Source organism: Dipodomys spectabilis, unplaced genomic scaffold (genome assembly GCF_019054845.1).
Source record: "Dipodomys spectabilis isolate Male_0828 unplaced genomic scaffold, ASM1905484v1 ptg000420l, whole genome shotgun sequence".
Taxonomy (NCBI): domain Eukaryota; kingdom Metazoa; phylum Chordata; class Mammalia; order Rodentia; family Heteromyidae; genus Dipodomys; species Dipodomys spectabilis.
This window is the reverse complement of record NW_024871097.1, coordinates 1766667-1783863: the sequence shown is the minus strand read 5'-3', so window position 1 is coordinate 1783863 and position 17197 is coordinate 1766667.

Sequence of the window (17197 nt, the reverse complement as noted above, 5' to 3'; positions counted from 1 at the left end):
GCATCTGGCACCTTTGTCCCAGACTCTCTGCGTTGAAGATATGGTGGCTACAGCCACCACTGCTGCTGCTGCCGCCGCCGCAGCTACCAGCAAGTGCTCAGATTTGTCTCTTTGCCTGGATTTTCCCTTTCTGGCCAAACTCTCTGTACTGTGATGGCACACTTGGTGTAATTCTCTGGCCTAGGATTGTTCACTGGAACTCTAAAACTGCCTTTTATGGGATAGCTCGTTTAGCCTCCAGCTTCTCCTCTGCCATCTTCCTGACTTCTGAACATTATTTTTTGGCAGTTGAAATCATCCATCTAATTTGACCCATAATCCCAGGCGTTACTGAAAATTGCCAACTTAAATAAAAGAAACACCTTGGAAAATGTGGCATTTAATTTGTCCCAAATCAAACTTAAAGTGTTCCCAAGTCAGTGGTCCCCTTCTCCTTCCAGACAGCCTACAGCAGGTTGAAGAAATTAGCATTAAGAAAGCCCTAGCTAATTGCCACCTCCTGATATGAAGAGGGCTCCAGCAGGGGGAATGGACATGCATACCACTGTCCAACTGGAAACAGCCCAGGCGGGACAGAGATTGGAGTCTGCAGGACTCCAGGGAGGAATGAAAACTGGTGCAATGCCCCATGAGGGAATCCATGCTACCAGTGGGGGCCCAGAGCCCTGTGCCCGAATGCGCACAGAGACCATAAATGCCCTAGGTAAGGTTCCCCTCTCATCCTCGGTCATGGTGAACCATCTGCCATGTCACAACTTATGCCAGCCTCCAAAACCTCTTAGATTCACAGCCCCTGCTCTACCCTCTCCCCCACCTCATTCCCTAATTTTGTTCGGCAGACACATTCCCAACCCTTGAATTAGCTCCAACTATAAACACAAAAGCAGAGTGTCTGGGTGGAATAGTGTGCCTGTGGTCACACTCACCTCACCAAACTTTTGGCTGTCGATAGAAGGATAGGTGACCACTCTTGTTCAGGGTTCACACAGGTCACCTATGGGAGGCACATGCAGGCCCAGCATCTACTGTGGGCTATAAGAAAGGGGGAAGAGAGAGGTGGAAATAGGAGGAAAGGAATGTCTACTGAAATCTTCCCATAAAGGAGGCAAGAATCTGTGAAGGAGAAAACAAAAATTGTGTCTGGGATTGTACTTGGTATTGAAAAAAGAACAACAACAAATACACACACAGAAATTAACAGCTTTAGCTGTTTTTAGACATGATGACTTAAATGTATTTTCATTGGTCTCATCTCCCTGCACTCCCAATATACACAAACACACATACAAACACACACAAATCCAGAACGGTGACAGAAGACTCATCATCCATGCAGCACCTGCAATTGGCCAACTGATCACTCACCTGAGCACAGTCAGGCTGTACAAGGAGAAAGGTTCTCTACCTCTCTCTCTCTCTCTCTCTCTCTCTCTCTCTCTCTCTCTCTCACACACACACACACACACACACACACACACACACACACAGACTCAGATTAGTGCCTCTCCTAAGTTTGTAGGTTCCTCATGTGGGACAATGTACATGCTGAAAGACAAAGGTTCCCATATCCTGTTCCCTTGTAAAAACCAAGGGCTCCCACCCAAGGGGAGCACTACTCTAATGACACAGCCACACCCACCTCTCCCCTGCTCTAGGGTCAGACCCTTCCCCTTGGGAACAACCAGCCTTACCTCCACATTCACCAAAATCTTAGGCCAGGATACAGGGTGAAGGAATCCCCAGACATGTGGCTCCTCAGAGGCAGGACTGAAAACAAGAAGGGGGTCATGGGGCTCTCAGGGGGGTTTCTGACCCTGGGTGGGGATGGTGTTAGGGAAATTGATTGGGTCTTAAAGGCTACGTACATGGACAGACTCCCTACTTCCAGCCTAGATGTTTCTGGGTGACTGAATAGATTCTTGGGGAGGACAAAGAGACCAGATGGACTGGGAGCACCAGCAGATGCTGACAGAGCTGGGAAATGTGATCACCCTGTGAGTAGTGTTGACAGCTGGGGTGGAGGGGACAGGCCGGGTGTACGTGCATCGGAGGGGGTGTATTCCTCCCAGATATTCACCTTCTATCTGACCCCCAGTGCCATCACCTCACTAGTGAGCTTTTCTGGGACCCTCCTCAGGTGAAAGGGTAACAGCACAAAGGACAAGGGCTCACAAAGCAAGATGAGGGCCTATCTTCTGCATCCAACATCCCCCACCCCAGAAAAAAGGGAAAGACCCAAGAAGGCAGGTGTGAAGGTGCTGCTCTCCACCTCTGACTAAAGCCACCAGGTTCCCACCAGAGAGAGGAAGGGTGCAGATGTGCAGCTGTGTGACTCCCACTACTCCAGGCCAGGGGTAAGGTGGCGCCCCCTTCTCACCCATTATTGCAACTCCCTGTTTCCTGGGATGCTGACAACTAGGGATGGGGGTGGGTTCCTCCAGTAGACATCCACTCCCCCACCCCCAGTCCTGGGTTGCATTTGTCTCAGACTCAGGGATGGCCAGCTTGGCGCTGGGGAGTTGTGGTTGGAACACAAGAGGAGAGCTGAGAGTCGCTGGTCTGGGTCCGTGGGGGAGGGGAGTTGGGGGAGAAAGGGATGCATTGGAGGAGTTGGTGAGGTGTGGGCCCATAGGGCAGCACTCATGTGTGCTTTGGAGAGAAGCTGTAGGCTCTGGTTCCAGGTGCACCAGGCAGTGATGGCAGTGGCTTGGTGGACGCTCAGGCTCAGAGCAGAGGACTGGTGGCTGGGAACAGGTCAGGGCCACAAGCCGGCTGGGGGTTGCAACATCGTTGCATGACTCCAAAAGTCACCACGGGTCTGAGCAGGCAGGGACATGTTTGAAAAGCAGTGCCGCAGGAAGGGCAGGAAAGGGGGCTGGGGCAGGGGCAGGCGGGTGGTGGGACTGAGTGCGCCTCCCTGAAGCTGAGCTCCCAGCCCAGGAACCTTGGACTTAGGGCCTACCCAGCCTCTGAGCTTCCCTGGCGCAGTGCGAGGGATGTGACTGCTGTGCTGGCTTTCTGTGCTCTGTGCTCCTGGTCCAGAACTGTGCTCCTTGAGCAGCAGAGGCCAGCCATTGATGCCACCTCCCCTGGTGCATGTGCCTGCTCTTCTCTCTGCTCTCTCTCTGTGCCCCCACTTCTCTCCCGGGCTGCCCCTCCACCGCCACGTAAGTGCACTAGTACCCGGGTGCCCCTGGCTGTAGCAGCTATGTGACCCCTTGGCTTTGCTCTGTCCGCCCCTCGGTCACACCCCATCCCCACCCTTGGACTTGTGCTGCCCTGACTCTGCCCTAAGGCTACCAGGCCATGGCAGAAGCAGCCTCACCTCAGCTCAGGGCTTCCTCTTATACCCAGCAGCTGCTCAGCCCAACCACTGGGGCAGACTCTTCTCCATGCACCCCACACATCAAGAAGGTGCACGGTGAACCTCTGTGTGTGTGTGTGTGTGTGTGTGTGTGTGTGTGTGTGTGTGTGTGTGTGTGTGTGTATGTGTGATTGTTGGGGATACCTTCTCAAGGACTCAGAACATAGCAGGCTTTGGGAGGACAGTACACAGCACACTTTAAAAAGATAGCACAAAGAACCCTGTGTAATGGACTCAGCACAATAAGCCTTTTGAAGGACTCCGCACATAGCAACCTTTGGGATCCTCATGGTAATCTAATGATCAATAAAATTAGATATGCCGTTTAGACATCATTAAACTTAAATATATTAGTATTATGACATCATATGTCATAGTGACATTATAGACATATTGTGAATGCCTATTCTGTGATTTCATTCTTTTTCAAATGAGCAATATTGGAGGATATCAGAAATCCATTGTGACCTCAAAGCCTTTGTGACATGAAAATTCCCTTTGTGACATCACAGTGTCCTTGTGGTATCATTAACTTGTTGTGACATCACAAATCTGTCCTGTCCATTGTGACCTCATCACTAATGTGACATCACAAAGCCTTTGTGATGTCACATTGCTATTGTGACATTACAATCACCTTGAGACCTCCCAAACCCATTATGACATCTTTACCACCTTTGAAAAAAACACGACCTTTTTGACATCACAGTACATTTGTGTATCCATATCTTCATTGTGAAATGTCAATTGAGATCGGATATGCCATTGTAATATCACAAAGCACTTACAATATAATCATTGGTGTGACATCACTGTCATTAGGACATAGCTCATTGTGACATCACAAATCTGTAATGACACCATACCACTATGACATCACATTGTCATTGTGACATCATATATACATTATGCATATCTATTATGTGATTTCATTATATTTCAAATGTGGCATGTGGGTTCATATCAAAAACACATTTTGACTTCATAACCATTGTGACATCACAATCCCTTTGTGACGTAACATTGCCATTGTGATATCTAAACAACTGTGACAACTCAAACATGTCCTGTCCTCATAAGTTTTGTGACATGTTACCACTATGTTATGTTAGGCCCACTGAGAGCTCACTCTATTTTTGACTTCATATTTTTCAGGTATGACAAGAAATATTAGAAAGATACATTTGTGTATGTCATTGTGATTTCATTCTCATATCCTCACTATAAACTAATGGCAATTAAGATCTGACTTGCCACTGTGACATCACAAACCCTTTGTGACATCATCACCAGTGTAACATCAGACTGTAGTTATGACACCATCAGCTCATGGTGACATCACCAAGCTACAGTAACATCATAGCATTATGACATCGCATTGCCATTTTGCTGTCATAGGCACATTGTGAATGTATATCCTATGATTACATTCTATATTAAATGTGGCATATCAGTTGATATCAAAAACATATTGTGACCTCATAATCATTGTAACATTATAAACCCTGTGTGGCGTCATAACCAATATGATATCACATTGTTGTTATGACATCTTTAGCTTATGGTGACATCGCAAAATGACAATGACATTACAGCATTTGCCATTATGTCATTGTGACATCATAGTCACATTATGAATGCCTAATCTGTGATTTCATTGTATTTGAAATGTGGCATGTGGGTTATCAGAATCTCATTGTGATGTCATAACCTTTGTGACATCAAAATCCATTTGTGACATCAATTTGGCAATGTGACATCACAATGGCAATGTGATGCTACTAAGGCATCATGATATCACAATGGTCATGAACCCACAATGGGTTTCTGATATCAACCGACATGCCACAATAGAAATAGAATCAAATAACATAAAGGGCAAACACAAAGTGTCTATGATATCAGAATTTCAATGTAATGTTACAGTGCTATGATGTCATTGTAGTTTTACATGTCAAAATGAGCTGATGTTGTCATAATGGCAACATGATATCACAATTATGATGATGTCAGAAAGGATTTTTTTTATATTTCAATGGTATGTCTGATGTTAGTTGTCATTAGTTCCCCATGAGGATATGGATACAAAAAATGTTCTGTGATGTCACAGAGGCCATGTGTGTTTTCAAAGGTGGTAAGAGGTCATAATAGCTTTGTAATGGAACAATGTGATTCATAATATCACAATGGAAATGCGATGTCCCATTGGGTTTTTGATGAGGTCACAATGGTTTTGTGATATCACAGTTTATAATATCAGAATGATATATCTTATTTCAATTATTCATAATTCAATATGAGGATACCAGGTGATAGAAGAAGCTTCATAGTATGAGGTCATACTACATGAAAACCCAATGGGACACTTATTTCACAATGACAATGTGATGTCTCAACATCATGTTATAATAATATTTTGATGTCACAATTGGTGACGCCATACTGATGAGGAGGTTGCAATAGATTTGAGATGTCCCAAGGGATTGGTGATGTCACAATGGCATGTGGGATCTAAACTGTCATTAACTCATCACAAGTATATGGGTTTGGGAAGGGATTCTGATGTCCCCAAAGTATATGTTTCAAAAAGGTGAAGAACTAACAGGTCTGAGATGTCACAAAGTGACACAATGGTTATGATGTCCAGTGGTGTGATATCATGATGGTACACTGGATTTTAGATATCTCATGTCATATCTGAAATATCAAGTCAAACACAGATTTTCAACTCACAAAGGGCCTAAAATATCACAATGACATGTCACAAAAGTTATGAGGACAGGAGAGGTATTTGAGGTCACAATGGGTTAGTGATATAACAAAGGCAATGTGCTATGACAAAGAGATTTTGATGATACGAAGGTAACGAGTTCACAATGGTTTCCTGATATCAACCCACATGGCACATTTAAATAGAATGAAATCAAAGAATAGGCATTCACAATGGGTCTATGACATCAAAGTGACAATGTGATGTCAAGGCAGCAATGTTTGATAAGATATGTACTCATTACCTTACTCATGTAACTGTAATCCCTCTGTACACTATATTTACAATAAAAAACGTACAGAAGAAAAAAAAGAAAAAAATGGTATGATGTAATTGGGGTTTGGTGTTATCACAATGAGATGATGGTGTCATGATGACAATGTGATTTCACAGTCATAATTATTGCACAAAGTATTTGTGATGATACAATGCTATGTGTGATCACAATTTTCATTAGTTCACTATGAGAATATGTGTACACAAAGGGCCTGTGAGGCCACAGAGGTCATGTGTTTTTTTTAAAGGTGATAAGACTTTACAATTGCTTTGTGATGTCACAATGTGATTGTGAAGGTACAACAACAATGTGATGTCAAAATGAGTTTGTGATGTCACAGTGGTCATGAGATCACAATGAGTTTGTGATGTCACTATGATTTGTATTATTACAATGACATGTCAAATTTCAATTTCTACTCGTTCACAATGAGGATACAATTTCAAGAAAGAATCTTAAGATCCAAAGACCATGAGTTTGAATTTTTAGACATAACTTGTGTGATTTGTTGCCATTAAGATATTTTAGGACTTTAGTAAGCTTATATTCTGTTTTCAAACTCATAATAATTCAGATAGGACATATGATATCAGAAATTGACTCTGACATTATGAATATTGTGACGTCACATTGATAGACATCAAGACCATGGTGTCACATAGTGAACTCACAAATCTGTTAGGATTTCATCACATTTGTGCCAACACATTACTTTGGAGACAACACAGTCCCTTTGTGAATTCATATCTTCATTGTGAATTACTGATATTTGAGAATTGGCATGCCATTGTGACATTTCCAACCAATTGTGACAGCACAAACTTATTATAGTAGAAATACATTGTGATCTAATAGTCATTGTGGTAGCACAATCCTTTGTGACCCTACATTTCCATAGTAATATCACTAATCCACTGTGAAATTCCAATCCTCTTTTACCCAATCCAGGTATGAAATGTGATACCCGAATCCAGTGTGACATTTAGATCATGGTAACATCACACTGAGAGATGATATGAGCATTTTGTCACATTCTGACAACACACACCTATTTGGACTTCATCACTTTTGAGACAACGCATGCCTTTGGAGACATCACAGTCCCTTTGTGAGCTCATATACTCATTGTGAGTTGACAATTGAGGTCACATATATCATTTTGATGTCACCAACCCATTGTGACATCACACACCTCTTGTAAACTCATCACTAGAGTGGCATCACCAATTGTCATATCAAAACTTTATTAAATCATCATATTGCAACATTACATTGCCGTAGTGATATCACTGTTCCATTGTGTTTTCAATAACCTAGTACGTCTTCATAGCATTTTAGAAAATTCATGGCCTTCTTCTGTGAACTCATATCCTCATTGTGAAATAGGAGCAACTGAAATTGGTCATGTGATTATGAGATATGACTTCACAAAACTTTGATTTCATCACCAGTGTGACATCACAAACCCATTGTGAGCTTTCATAGATATTTGACATCACTATCACATTGTGACATCCCAAACTTATTAGGACCTCGTAGCACCTTTGAAAAAACACATGGCCTTTGTGACATCACAGTAGCTTTGTGTAACTATACCCTCATTATGAACTGACAATTGATATCAGACGTGCCATTGTAACATCACGAACCCTTTGTGACAGCACCAGTGTGACAACATTCTCATTATAACAGCATCAACTACTTTTGACATCAGAAAAGTACGACAAGATAGTATTATGAGATCACATTCTCATTGTGATGTTATAGACAGATTATGAATGCCTGTTTTTAATCTGTTATGTTGTTGTAGTTGGTCATGGGACTTGAACTCTGGGCTTGGGTACTGTCCCTGCTCTACAGCTCTAGGCGAGCACACTATCACTTGAGCCACAGGACCAGAAGTGGTTTTCTAGTGGCTTTTATTGGGGATAAGAGTTTCATGGACTTTCCAGCCTGAGGTGACTTTGAAATGCAATCCTCAGATCTCAGCCTCCTGAGTAGCTGGGATTACAGGCATGAGCCACCCGCACCAGGCTTTTTCATTCTATTTAAAATTTGACATGTGTGTTGATATCAGAAACATAATGTGACCTCATAACCGTTGTAACATCTTAAATCAGCAGTGACATCAAATTGTCATTATGACACCATCAGCTCATTGTGACATCACCACACGACAATGACATCATAGCATGATAAATCACAGTGACATTGTTATGTCATAGACATAAAAGTGTGAAGGCCTATTCTGTGAATTCATTCTATTTCAGAAATCCATCTAACCATGTAACCATTGTGATATCACAATCCTTTTTGACATCACATTGCCATTGTGACATCATTAACCTGCTGTGCCATCACAAACCAGTCCTGCTTTATAAGTTTTGTGACATTATCATATGTTAGGCCCTTTGTGAGCTCATAATATGTTTTTAATCGCATATTTCTGATATGATATGTGATATCAGAAATCCCCTGTGACATCATACTGCCAGATATCATGCCCATTATGTCACATTGTGACATCACAAACCTGTGAGAACGCCATCACATTTGTGACAACACATGCCTTTGGAGACATTACAGTCCCTTCTTGAACTCATATATTCATTGCCAATTAATGACCATTGAGATCTGCCATGCCACTGACATCATGAACCCATTGTGACATCACAAACTTATCGTGACCTCATCACGAGAATAGCATCAACAACTAATTGTTGTATCAAAGCATTATTTTGACATGGTATTGTGGTATTGCCGTTGTGATATCATTGTCCCATTGTATTTTTACAAACCTATATGGCCACATCACATCTTAGAAAATTCGTGGCCTTTGAGACTTCAAGCTCTTTCTGTGAACTCGTGTACTTCTGACCTCTAAGGCAAGGAGACAAAGCATGTAGTCTCATTTAATATAATAAAACAATTTACACTAGAAAGGGGACTGTGATTACTTCATCCTGGAATGGATTCCCAGGTCCAAGAGCAGCCTTGACCACCAAACCTCAGACCTCCAATGGGCAGCTCCACCCTTTATTAATTGGTCTGCAAACCACCAGCCAAAAAATTATGATCTTCGAATCTCCAAACCAAAATAGGCAAGGCTTTTTACTTTTTCATTCCTCCCTCATTCACTACAGACCTGTCTTTCCTTCCTGGTCTTTCCCTTTTTCCCTTCTACCACTTCCTTCTTCTCTTCAGGTCTCTCCACTCTCCACAGGCCTGCCCTACTCTGCCCCAGTGACCACTTGCCAACCTTCTGCTCTCCCTCATCTTCCTCTCTTCTCAGGTTTTTTTCCTTCCTGCTGTCTCATCACTTTCTTCCATCTGGGTAGCTCCCATTTTTATCCCCCCTTCCAATGCTCTGAAAATGCAACCTATATATAGGTTGTACCCTTCCTCACTCCAACGGGTCTCCTGCCTAACAATTTTTAACCATCTCTTCCCAATCTGCCCAGTGCTCAATTACCTCTTGACAGCTCACCATGTGAGGCTTGACACCTCCACCTTTGGCGGCATTCCCTACATTCTCCTGTGGGCCAGGCCAAGAATTTACAATGATTATCGGCTCCCACAGATAATTCTGGCAACACTGGTTATTACAGTATTCTCATAGTGAATTAGAAGAAATTGAAGTTGTATATGTCATTGTTATATTAAAACTTGATGAGACATCACTAACGCATTGTGACCTCATCACTGCAGTGACATCACAAACTCATTGTGATATCACATTGCCATTGTGCCACCATGATCATATTGTGACATTCCCAAACCTATTATGACCTCAGAAGCTTTGAAAGCATGGCCTTTGTGTCATCACAGGCCCTTTGTGTACCCATATCCTCATTTTGAGCTGAGATCAGACATGCCATTTTAACACCGCAATACCTTTGTGACATCATCACCAGTGTAACATCACATTGTCATTATGACACCATCAGCCCATTGTGACATCATAAAACAACAATGACTTCATAGCATTATGACATCACATGGTCATTGTGATGTCACAGATACATTGGAATGCCTATTCTGTGATTTCATTCTATTTCAAATGTGGCACGTGGGTTGATATTAGAAATAGATTGTGACAACATAACCATTATGACATCACAATACCTTGATGACACCACATTGCCATTATGATGTCACTAACCCACTGTGACAACACAAAACCGTCCTATCCTCATAAATGTTTTCATATGCTGCCAGTGTGATCTCTGGCCTCTCTGAGCTCATGAATTGTTTAATTCATAATACATCAGGTATGACATGTGATATCAGAAATCCACTGTGACATCACGACCACTGTAATATCACATTGCCAGATGTCATGAACATTGACTCACATTGTGACATCACAAACCTGTTAAGACTCATTACACTTGTGCCAACATATGCCTTTGGATACATCATTATCCCTTGTGAAATAACATATTAATTGTCAATTAGAGACCTAGCATGAGATTGTGACATCACCATCCCATTGTGAAATCACAAATCTATATGACCTCATCACCTATATGGCATTACCAACTATTTTTGACCTCAAAACAATACTATCTCATGTAATGGTAACATTATATTGCCAATGGGATGTCTCTGTCCCATCGCATTTCCAACAATCTATTATGTACTCATAATATTTTACAAAATTCATGGCCTTTCTGACTTCTAGCTCCTTATGTGAACTCGTATCTTCATTGTGATTTAGTAATAACAACATTACATGGATACTTGGATAGTGACATCACTATCCAAGTGTGACCTTATTGCCACTGTGACATCACAACTCGTATCTTCATTGTGATCTAGTAATATCACCATTACATGGATTACTTGGATAGTGACATCACTATCCAAGTGTGACCTTATCCCCCTGTGACATCACAAACCCTTGTGACATCATATTTCCAGAGTGATATCACGATCACCTTGTGACATACCAAACCTGTTGTGACCACTTAGCACCTTTGAACAAGCACATGGTGTTTGTGACATCACAATCCCTTTGGGTAATTATATCCTCATTGTACCATTGTACCATTACAAATGCTTTGTGACATCATCTCCAGAGTGAGATCACATTATTGTTAGGATAACATCAGCCCATTGTGACATCCCAAAATGACAATGACATCATAGCATTATGACATCACATTTTCATTGTGAGGTCATAGAGACAATGTGATTGCCTATTCTCTGATTTCATTCTATCTCAAATGTGGCATATACTTTGATTTCAGAAACCCATTGTGGGAGCCTTGGGGAAGATGGCGGAGGAGAAGCTGGAATCTGAGCAAGCTCTTGCATAGAAAACAGTTTCAGAGTTCCAGTGAACAGTCCCAAGCCAGAGAATCACACCAAGTGTGCCATCACAGGACAGAGAGTTAGCCAAGAGAGGGGAAGCCAAGCAGACACATCTGAGCGTCTGCCAGCAGCTGCTGCTGCAGCGGCAGGGTCGCAGCGGCGACCACAGCCGCGGCCATACCTGAGCGCTCACACAGAGAGTCCGGGACGAAGGAGCCAGACGCAGCAGGCTAGCGGATTCTACTCAACACCAGCAAGAACCGACAAGGAGCGGACAACTTCATCCTGCACTTTGCAGACCAGAGACGACCCAGGATACAAGACTCGGCGTGAGTAGCCCCACTTCCTCACTCCTTTCCAGGGAGCAGAGGAGGGAAGGCCACCCCTCCCCCCACCCAGCACCGGTGATCTCCATCTTGGATACCGACAAAGCTCAGAGGAGTGGCTAGCTCCAGCTCAGGCCTTGGAATAAAACGAGTCATTTAGCAGGTCACAAGAACTTAACGGCGAAGTGACCTCACAGACTCAGTTCCATCCAGGGAAAAGTCACCCAGCTCAGGCGCCAGCCATTGGAGTGGCTCTCCTCACCGGGTAACCAGAGCCAGAGGCTGCCCCTCCCTCTAGTACCCTCCACAATCAATTGAAAAACAGAAACCCTGAGAATGGCTGCAGGCTGGGTGCTGTGAGTTTTTTTCACAAAATAGCCCCAGGGAAAAGCTACTGTTTGTTGAAAGGCCTCAACTCTACCCAGAACCTAGCCTCATCACTGCATCCCCCTCTTTTGTGATTCTCAAAGCAGATCACCCTCCCAGTAAACTAACCTGGGAGGGGGATCTCAAAATCTTGGGTAAAGCAGAGCATTTTTCTGCCTGTTCCAACAAACTGACTTAAGAAACCAATCAAGCCACAGGACCTCAAGCTGACCAGAGACTCCAACCACACTCTGGTTACAGACAAAAGGGAGATACAGGACTCTTCCCACCCCTCCCCCCCCCCAAAAAAAAATCAAAGACCTTTTATTTTTTTTTTTCTTCTTCTTCTTTTCTTTTTTTCTTTTTTTTTGTTTTTTTTTCTTCGTTCTTTGTTACCTTATATATATAAAAAAATTTTTTTTGCTTTTCTAAAACTTTTATTAATCTTTAATTTTTGCCTCTTCTGAAAAAATAATTGTTTTCCATTAACTTTTTTTTTTTCTTTTCTCCTCTTATAATTTTTATTTTAGGAATACGTGAATGTTTGTTTTCCTTTCTTTTCTTGTCTTCTTTCTCTTTTTCTTTCATTCTTAATTATCTTTTTGTTTTTTGTCTAGCTCTACTGAACTTCTGATCTTTTCTTCTCACTTTCCTATCCTTTCCATCTTTTCCTCTTTGTTCTTCTTTATGTGACTTAACTCTTGTCCTGCACATCCTCAGATAAACCCATAGTTAACCAGTAGACCCTACCCCCCATTGTGTACACACTTAACCCACAAACTTATTACTCAATTCAAAACCTCTGAGACTTAAATTCATTAATAGCAGTACTACCTCTTTATACCTATATAATATTTTAAGCATTTTTTTAAAGTTTTCCACATCTCCTCTATGTCCCTCCCTTTCTCTCAACATATTCATATTCCTCTATAAATAGATGGTCTTTTAATCTCTAAAATAACATTAATTTTTACGTTTCTATTTTTTTTTCTGGTCTCTTTTCATTCCCCTTTCCCTTTCTTCTTTCTCTCTCTCTCTCTACTTGCATCCTACCCAACCTATTTCCTGCACTGTGATTAGGACATAGTTAACTCTCCCTGTGCCTCCCCACACCAATCTATTCCTATTTTTTACCCACATCTCTCCCTAACCCTAATAATTTCTGGTTTTCCAAATTCTTCTCTGCGGTTCGAAGTCCTTTAACATATAGTTGTTTGATGTCGAATAGATGTATCTGTTGAACTAGATTGTATCTGTAGACTATTGACTGTACAAATGCAAACTTTGGTTGATGGTTGCCTTAAGATAGTGTTCTAGCACAAAACTGGTGCTATCTTCATCTCAAATGGGCAGAGTAAGCCGGAAAAACACAAGAAAAATGGCAAATTCGGGTATCTCAATTCCCAATCTTGATAATCAGGGGTTAGAACAGATAATGAATAATCCCGAGGAGAGTTCCCAAACAGCTCTACAAACACTGCTGGCAAACATGATAAATGAAAAGTTTGACAATGTACAAAGGACTCTGTATGAGCGTGACAGGGAGAGAGAGGAGGCATCCCAGAAGTTTATACAGGAATATCATAAGCGTGAGGAAGCTACTCAAAAACTGATACAGGATTTGCGTGAACAACTTGAGAATACTCAAAGAGAAAGGGAGGAATGGCGTGAGCAGGCTGAGAACACTCAAAGAGATCTGCAGGAATCCCACGAACGGGAGGAAGCTAATCAAAGAGTAATACAGGAATTGAGAGACCAGGTAGAGAACACACAAAGATCACTAAAGGCATTCATGGAATCCATTAACAAAGAGCTGAAGGAAGTCAGGGAGACCACAAAGGGAATGCTGAATGGAACCCAACAGAAGGAATGGGAGCCCAAAGAAACCATAACCAATCAACTAAGTGATTTGAGGACAAACACTGAACACCAAATTAAGGAAGTAAAGAAATTCATACAAGACCTAAAACAGAGCTTCAACAAAGAACTTGAAGCCATCAAAGCTGACCAACTAGAAGGAAAAGAGATAAAAAACAAAGTAGAGAGTCTTGACAGCAGGTTAGACCATGCAGAAGATCGAATCTCAGGGATTGAAGACAGCCTAGATATTATAGAGAAAGAACATACAACCATCCAAGACAAGTCCAAGAAATATGATAGATCTATCCAACACCTGGAAGACACCATCAGAAGGCCTAATCTAAGGATAATGGGTGTAGAGGAGCACCTAGAAACAGAAGTTAATGGTCTAGGAAATTTGTTTAACAGGATCCTAGCAGAGAACTTCCCAAACATGCAAAAAGATAGGCCTGTCCAGATACAAGAAGCCTTTAGAACCCCAAATAGACCAGACCAGAATAGGACATCCCACCGCCACATTATAATCCACACAGGATCAACTCAGAACAAGGAAAAGATCCTTAAAGCTGTCAGAGAGAAAAGGGTAATCACTTATAAAGGGAAACCAATTAGAATCACCTCAGATTTCTCAGCAGAGACAATCAAAGCAAGAAGAGCCTGGAACGATGTATGCCATGCCCTAAAAACAAACAACTATCAACCAAGAATACTGTACCCAGCTAAACTCTCCTTCATAACCGAAGGCCAAATAAAAACCTTCCATAGCAAAGAAAAATTGAAACAATACATCTCCACCAAACCAGCCTTACAAAAGATTCTTAAAGATGTCCTACATATAGAAAACCAACAAGACCGCAATAAAGGCCAAGAAACTGCACCCAAACTGAGAATCCAAGAACCATAGGAAGAACCCAGTTTTCGCAGCCCCCAAAAAGGTAGATAACATGGCAGGAACTCCCAAATACCTCTCAGTCCTATCTCTTAATGTTAACGGACTGAACTCTCCAATTAAGCGACATAGACTGTCTAGTTGGATTAAAAAACAAGACCCTTCTATCTGCTGCCTGCAGGAGTCACATCTTGCCCGTAAAAACAAACACATTTTCAATGTTAAAGGCTGGATCAAAATCTACCAAGCAAACGGACCGCATAAACAGGCGGGAGTTGCAATCCTAATATCAGATAAAATAGACTTCAAATTAAAATTCGTGAAAAGAGATAAAGAAGGTCACTACATACTAATTAAAGGATCTCTCCTTCAGGAGGATATTACAATTCTAAATATCTATTCACCAAACAATGGAGCACCCAAATTTATCAAAGAAACACTACTTTCCCTCAAATCCCATATAGATCCAAAGACATTAATAGTTGGGGATTTTAACACACCACTCTCCCCACTAGATAGATCAACTCGGCAAAAACTCAACAGAGAAACCGCAGATCTAAACAGCTGCATAGATCAACTAGACTTAACAGACATTTACCGAACATTTCACCCAGCAGCATCAGAATACACGTTTTTCTCAGCAGCACATGGAACGTTTTCTAAAATAGACCACATTTTAGGCCACAAAGCAAACTTGTCTAAATTCAGAAACATTGAAGTTATACCTTGCATTCTCTCTGACCACAAGGGAATAAAATTAGAACTCAACACCAAAAGCCACCAAAGAAAGTCCGGTATCAAATGGAGGCTGAACAACACACTGCTGAATCATGAGTGGGTCATGGAAGAGATTAGAAAGGAAATTCAAATGTTCATGCTATTCAACAAAAATGAACACACAAATTACCAGCTCCTCTGGGACACAGCAAAGGCAGTACTCAGAGGCAAGTTTATAACTCTGAGCTCCTGCATCAACAAATTGGAGAGATCTGAAACTAGCAAATTAATGACGCATCTAAACCTCCTTGAAAAAGAGCAGCAAGATAAACCCCAATCCAGTAGACGGAAAGAAATAATCAACATTAAATCAGAATTAAATGAATTAGAATCCAAAAAAACTATAGAAAGAATCAACAAAACAAAGAGTTGGTTCTTCGAAAAACTTAACAAAATTGACAGACCCTTAGCAAATCTTATCAGAAAAAGAAGAGAACACACCCAAATTAATAAACTCAGAGATGAGAATGGAAACATCACCACGGAAACAACCAAGATTCAGAACATTATAAGGGAATACTTCTCAAAACTGTATGCTAATAAGTTTGAGAACTTGACAGAAATGGACCTCTTCCTAGCAAATATTGACATGCCAAAACTAAACCAAGATGAGTTAAACTATCTTAACAGGCCCATATCAAGCATTGAAATAGAAACAGCAATAAGAGACCTCCCAGCTAAGAAAAGTCCAGGACCAGATGGTTTTACAGCAGAATTTTACAAGGCCTTCAAAGCAGAGCTCACACCAATTCTCCTCCAACTCTTCAATGAAATTGAAAGAGAAAGCTCACTACCGAACACATTCTATGAAGCCATCATAACCCTCATCCCAAAACCAGGCAGGGACTCATCAAAGAAAGAGAACTATAGACCCATTTCTTTGATGAACATTGATGCAAAACTTCTCAACAAAATTTTGGCCAACCGACTTCAACAATTCATCCAAAAAATCATACACCACGATCAAACAGGATTCATTTCAGGGATGCAAAGCTGGTTCAATATACGCAAATCAATTAATATTATTCATCACATCAACAGGAGCAAGAATAAGAACCACATGGTTATCTCAATAGATGCAGAAAAAGCATTCGACAAGATCCAACACCCCTTCCTGATGAAGGTTTTGGAAAAATTAGGAATCCATGGAACATTCCTCAATACAATAAAGGCTGTATATGACAAACCTACAGCCAGCATTATACTCAATGGTGAAAAACTAAAGCCATTTCCTCTTAACTCAGGAACAAGA